Source organism: Engystomops pustulosus, chromosome 7 (assembly GCF_040894005.1).
Source record: "Engystomops pustulosus chromosome 7, aEngPut4.maternal, whole genome shotgun sequence".
Taxonomy (NCBI): domain Eukaryota; kingdom Metazoa; phylum Chordata; class Amphibia; order Anura; family Leptodactylidae; genus Engystomops; species Engystomops pustulosus.
The window spans coordinates 101,314,909-101,322,297 of NC_092417.1; positions in this window are offsets into that span (position 1 = coordinate 101,314,909).

The window sequence follows — 7,389 nt, forward strand, 5'->3', positions numbered from 1 at the left end:
CTGGTTAACACAGATTATTTGATACTTTTCCTTTAAATAAGTCCCCTACATTTCTGCGCATCCCCATCTTTACAATATTCAGATATGAAGGATGTTTATTTTTTTATACATCTTATGAAAAGGACAAAGTAATATATAAAATATTTGATGTGTGTGCGTATTTATAGCAGCAAGATGCTGTATCTTTACTGCTTGTGTAATCCCCTTACTGTATGTATGATAGCCCTATGGCCACCATTCTCTTAAGGTGGCCTTTATCTTGTTTCATGCAGCCGTCTCTCTGTTACTGTGTTTACGTGGCCGTATCACAGGACATCTGTTCTGTTAATCTCCATATTTTTTTTCACACTTCTTTCAGCACAGTTTGTTGTAGGCCAGTTTTTGTAATTCATTATTTTCATCCACAGAATTCTGTGATATATTAGATTCAATGCACTTGCCTCCACATGGCACCATATTTAAGGTGGATTTGAAGAGATCTGAACAGCTGGACTTTCAATCTCAGCACGGATTACTGCCCTTCTTAATTCTCTTGCACTACCTCTTAAGTTCACAACCCTAAGTGGAACTACATAAATGCCACCAAACTTCATACTTTAACCAAAATGTCATTGTGGAGAAATGACTTGGGCAGTGCAGACTGAAAAAAAACAGCTTTAAATATACAATGTCCCAAGGATTAGTTAACAGGGACCTCTGAGTCGGAGGCTTGTCGTTAACTCGAAGAGGTCGTAGCTTTAAAAGATGGCAGCTCTTTAATTTATTCTTACATCTTGTGTTTTGGCCTCTATGAATCCAATACAAGCCTGGTTCTCCCAGACACCAGAGAGATCTGGTCTTCTGCAGTGGTCTTCCTGTGCCACACTGCCAACCTGCAAGAGTCCCTTCTCATTGGTTATCCCTCATTTGTTAGCCTCAGCCTAAATCCAAAAATCTGGGTCATTCAGAATATTCATTGCAGGAGCTTTATGTTTTAATTGTTCTGTTATAAATTATTTCATTACTGTGTATTTCTTTGTTTACTGTTCCTTTCTCTGCCAAAGGTATCTTTAAAGGGAATTACCGGATTTGTAAATAAAGCTTAATTATTATGTAACCAAAGTCACTGAACCTTTTTATATTTTACAATTTTTCACTATATTGAAGATCACTGTCTGCTGTCAAAAATTGTCTGCCACCTTATTTACATCCAGAGGCAAAAAACTTGGCCTGGTACATTGTAACAAGTGTATTGTCAGGCGAATCCCATCCACATGCTGTAGGTTATAAAAATGATGCTTTATTGTTGCAAATTTTGGTAAAAGCCGTGGCAGTGTGTTATCGTTGCTGGATTCGCTGCAGAATGTCTGCTGCGTACAGTAGTAAGAGCTTTTTTTTTATCATGCAGAGCTTTAAATCCACCTGCATAGTTAAAAAACAAAATCCTAGCTCCATGCTGCCATTACTAGAAGCCTACTGGAAACTGTTTATACAGTATAGTACAGTACACTGTTTATACAATAAAATAATATTCCACAACCTTGCAGGGTATCCGATCACTCACACTTTGAATTGGATTTGGGGCCAGCTTCCAGAAGTAAAAGCCCCTTCCTCCGGGGTGTTAGATAAGGATTTTTTAATCCAAATTCCTACTCATGAACAGGGACTAACACTCCCTATGTTGGCAACAAAAGACAGCCATAATGTATGTCTATGCACTGGTTTTGGAGCCATCCTGAACCAGACCAAAGCAATGATATAATGTAATGGGTATAAAGGCAGATAATGCTTTCAATTCACAGACAGCAATCAGAGATCTTCAAATGAGTAAGAAATTCATAACCATAAAGTACATTAAAGTACATTATCTTTTTTACAAGCTTTTAGTATACAATGATTAAGCTTTATTTCTATCGAACATTGCAGTAAATAGAACATTGGATTCAAAAAGAACAATTCTTACAGTGAGGATAGTAAAGAAAACAGACCAAATTACACAACCACATTTTAAAAAAAAACCCTATGTGAGAAACAGTTAAAATAGGGGTTGAACTCGCCTTCATTTTACATAGCTTTGTTTGTTATGAATTGTAATTCTTGTCATGTCTTGGAAGAGGAGTAAAAACGGCTATGTGACAACCAAACTTTTCTAAGCACCAGCTGTATCAATTGATTCTTAGCAAAGATGCAAATCAAATGTTAAACATAAAAAATGAGAACTATAAATACACATTTTATCCATAACGTACATATATACAATTGCATACGACCTCCTGTAACTTTTTCTATTTTTTCCCTCATTTATGAAAACCTCTAGCTTGCATTGGGAGAAATTTAAGATGTCCAGTGCAGAGATCCAACACTTTATTCCTAACAATTCCCTTCAATGGATTTAACCTATAGTGACTTGTCCGATATGGACATCAATGTAGTCTTTATTACCGTTATTGGAGGCAATGTTTACGGGCAATCTAATGCTCATCCTATAAGGGTCAGGTTGTTGCCAGAGAACCGTTTTTGTAAGGGACTTTTGCTAGCATATGGAAGTTACACCAAGCAGGAGGACACTGTGAGGCACAATGCACAGAGACCTGGAGATGACAATTCTTGGTGGAACAAGTTGGGCCAGCGTAGCCCCAGCAGACATAGAGCTGCGCATCTTTGCATGCTGGTATCTCAATGTTTTGTATGTCTGATCTGTGACAGTTGTAATCATTCATTCAGATCAATGTCTGTTCTGTGATCAGTATATGTGTCATAAAGGAAACTTTATTATGGAGACTTTATGGTTGTTTTCTATAAAAGTTATACAATTACACAAATCATTGCATATCAACAGTTACTGTAAAAAGACCCTTTACTTTAAATGAACACATACAGGGTCGGACAGGGGGACTATGGCCCACCAGTGAAATTGATTCTAAGGGCCCACCAACAGCTACATGGAAATATTACATGTCTATTTTTAGACCTCTTGCATATGGATGTGTGCATTATAGCAAAACTTAGGCTGCAGTCACATCTTACATTTTGTTAGCGTCTAACGCATGCATTTTATGCACAATGGGGCAGATTTACTTACCCGGTCCATTCGCGATCCAGCGGTGCGTTCTCTGCGGTGGATTCGGGTCCGGCTGGGATTCATTAAGGTAGTTCCTCCGACGTCCACTGCTGCGCTGAAGAGCATCGGAACGCACTCAAGTTCACCGGCCTATTCCTAGTGAAGGTAAAGTCAAGCTCCGCGACACATTTTCTTTTTTAAATGCGGCGGTTTTTCCGAATCCGTCGGGTTTTCATTCGGCCACGCCCCCCGATTTCCATGGTGTGCATGCCAGCGCCGATGCGCCACAATCCGATCGTGTGCGCCAAAATCCCGGGAGAAACGGCGGAAATATTCAGGTAACACGCCGGGAAAAAGCGAATCGGGCCCTTAGTAAATGACCCCCAATATGTAAACATGTTTGTTAACAGGTTCACTACCGCCCGCCCTGTATTCACGGCGGTCTGGTCCCGGTGCATGGAGAGGGCTCACGGGCTGAGCCCTTTCCATAGCTGGTAAGTCTTTGCTGCATATTGCAGCAAAGGCTTACCGGTAACACCCGCGATCGGTGCTAGCACCCGGCAAAGCTGGCGGCGGCTTCAAAAAGCTGGCGGCGCATGTGCCCCGCCATCTTTCTGAAGATCGTCGCTCCCCGTGACGTCATGGGGAGCAGCAATCCGTCGCCATGGTAGCCTCGGGTGTTCCGAGGCTACTTTGTTTAGCCCATTCATTACAGTGTGCTATCAGCACATTGTAATGAATGAGCAGTAAAATCCACATATACTGCCATACTGTAGTATGGCAGTATATGGTAGGATCGATCAGACAACCTAGGGTTAAAGTGCCCTAGGGAGTCTGAAAAATAGTATAAATAAAAATTAAAAAAAGTTTTTAAAAAATTATAATAAAAAAACCTAAAAATTCAAATCACCCCCCTAGAACTGATATAAATCTAAATAAACAGTAAAAATCATAAACACATTAGGTATCGCCATGTCCGTAAATGCCTGATCTATCAAAATATACTAACGGTTTTTCACTGCGTTTAACCCCGTAACAGAAAATCGCGCCCAAAGTAAAAAAATGGCACTTTTTTGCCATTTTTAAAAAAAATTAAAATTCTATATATTAAATATCATTGAAAATATCATCAAAAGTCTCAAAAAATGACACCACCCACAGCTCCGTACACCAAAGTATGAAAAAGTTATTAGCGCAAGAAGACGGCAAAATTAAAAAAAAAATTGTACAGGAGGTTTTAATTTTTGTAAATGTATCAAAACATTATAAAACCTTTAAAAATTTGGTATCTGCGTAATCGTATTGACCCAAAGAATAAAGTAGATATGTCATTTAGGACGTGAAGTGAAAGCCGTAAAATCCAAGCCCACAAGAAAACGGCGCAAATGTGTTTTTTCACCATTTTCACTGCATGGAATATTCAATAGCATCACTATGAAGTGCAATTTGTTACACAGAAAACAAGCCGTCACACAGCTCTTCATGTGTAAAAATAAAAAAGTTATAGAGTTTTGAAGGTGGGGAGTAAAAAATGGAAATGAAAAAACAGGAAAGGGCCCGGTCCTGAACCGGTTATAGGGGTTGTCTAGGGCTTGAAAAATATGGCTGCTTTCTTCCAAACATCAGCGTCTTGTCTGACCAAGGGTTGTACCTACTACAATCAAGCTTCATTCATTTCTATATGGCTGATTTACCTGCAGAAACCATAGTCACGTGTGTGCTGTTTTTGAAAGAAGGAATCCATGTTTCTCAACTAATATATAACCTCTTTAAGTATATTTATATTTACAGAGCTAGTCCAATATTTATTGTGCAGGGGAACATTTCAGATTGCTGGGGGTCTAGGTAGTTAGATACACTGGGGCTTATTTACCAAGGGTCGTGGATGGCACTTTCGCTGGACTTTCTGACGTTTTCGGGAATTGCACGGTTTTGACAGATATTTAACAGGTATTTCTCTGGCATTGTGTCACACGCGATTGGATTTTGACGCAGCTGCGCTGGCTTTCATTGTTCTGTTCCATTCATCTCTATGGAGCTGATAGAGATTGCCAATCATGGTGCTCAGCAAGTTACGCTCTACTTCATTGAGGGCGCATTCATAACGCGATGCTAGCACACAGGGGGTAGGGCTCGGGCCGATCGCATATGAGTTTCCAGAGAAACACATGCGATCAGGTTATCAATTGCAATCGGCCCGAGCCCCGCCCCCTGTGCGCTAGCGTCGCGTTAAGAGCCCTCTCCATACACCCGACACTGCACCGCAATATTATGGCGCACATTGGGAAAGGGTTAAAGCATATCTATACAAAATGAGAGTGGGTTGAGTAATTTCAACTTGCAGCAGCTCTTTTCTTTCAGTAAAATACCTTCTCTGTACAAGACACCCACCATACATGAGCAGAGGAACCACCATCAGCTTTCTGTCTCCAGCCCAAGCACTTATATGCACCATTAAAAAGATGCTGAACTCTGTCGGACCTGAGTGGGTTACCGTCACATTGATGACTTCGGGCGCACGATCTTAGTGAATTGCTGCACAGTGCATTATAGTCGGACAATGCACTTTCTGTGAACTTCGGTGACCCTGTAAGTAAATGAGCCCCATAGTGCAGACCAGTAGGCGACAAGAGAGTTTCCGCATCATCACCCAGGGACCCATGCATTGTACTTACCCTTGTAAAGGAACTGCGGGTCAAGTGACCCACTGGAGTAGGACTTCCTGTGACACCCCGTGTCCTGCTTCCTTCCAGCGGATAGAGGGGGCCGAGCAGTATTTAAGGTTTACGGATGTCCTGGGCACGTTCCAACCGTTCATATGGCGGTGGTTATCACAGTCTGATGGATGAATCCATATTATGTTTCCATGAAACTAGCCTAAAGAAGAATAGTTTACATTGGAATACTGTTTTTATAAATAATTTTATGAAAAAAGACCTCCCAGCATTGGCTGCCATGTAAATATCTGGGCTCTAAGGCCCCTTCCACACTTGCGTTGCAGATCACATCAGAGTTTGATCAGGGTGCAATCAGGGTTTGGTCAGTGAAAAACGCACATTTTGCATCAGAGTGCAATCAGTTTTCAGTCAGAGTTTGTTCAGTGTCTCAGTTTTTCACACGCGTTTTCAATGCAATTTCAATGCATTTTCACGCGCAGAAAATGCACGTGAAATGGACTCAGGACTGTGATCTATCTTTTCTATGGCAATTGATGACTGAAAAACGGATTGCACTTGCATTGCACTTGCAAGTGTCTCAGAGTGCAATGCGTTTTTGATGCGTCTCTATAGACTTGTATGGTGCGTTTTTCACGCGATTTAAACGCGCGTAAAAAAAACGCGCGTGTGTGCGTGAAAAAAAATACAAGTCTGAAAAAACCCATTGGTTACAATGGCTCAGAGTGCAATGCAAGTTCTGCGCATCAAAAGCACACGCAGAAAACGCGCGTGAAAAACGCAAGTGTGAAAGGGGCCTAAATGGTAAAAATACAAGGAGCTTTGGACTTCATTCTGCCTCTCCCCAATTTGTCAGAAAATAAGCAGGTATGTATGACAATGTCCCAAAATATAGATAGGTAGTAGGCAAATTTAGCCATATTACAGATCAATACATTATAGACATACAATACAACACTGTGTATTATCTAGTATGATCAATTATTGGACCATCTCCTTCAGTTGTATACAAACTATTTTACTGAGTTCTGATACTACTATCCACTAGTGCAGTGATGGCTAACCTATGGCACTGGTGCCAGAGGTGGCACTCTGAGCCCTTTCTGTGGGCACTCAGGCCATCACCAGAGAGGACTCCAGGTATCTTCCTGCAGTCCCAGACAGCCCAGGACTTGCTGTGCACAGAGGTATTTTAAAGTGACAGCTCTACCTGGGACTATTTTCTGCTTTATCTGTGTCCTCAGGTGCTGGTATTAATGAAAACTGTGACAGAGAAGGGAGTATAAACCACAAATTAAATTTCTGTGTTGGCACTTTGCGATAAATAAGCGGGTCTTTGTTGTAGTTTGGGCACTTGGTCTCTAAAAGGTTTGCCATCACTGCACTAGTGTATAGTAGCTATAATGTACACATTATAATGTCAGCGAACGGCTAATGTCATGATGCACGCGACTGACACAGAGCCGATGCTGCAGCATTGATGTACAGAAGTGGTCCTGCCGGTGAGGGGCGTTGGAAGGTGAGTACACTTTTTTTTAATAGAATCGAGTATAAGCTGAGTTAGGTTTTTCAGCACATTTTTATTTGCTGCAAAATTGGCTTATACTCGAGTATATAGAGTAAATCTACTGAAGTAAAATTCATTTAATTTAGGAGAGGCAGGGATCCATAGCA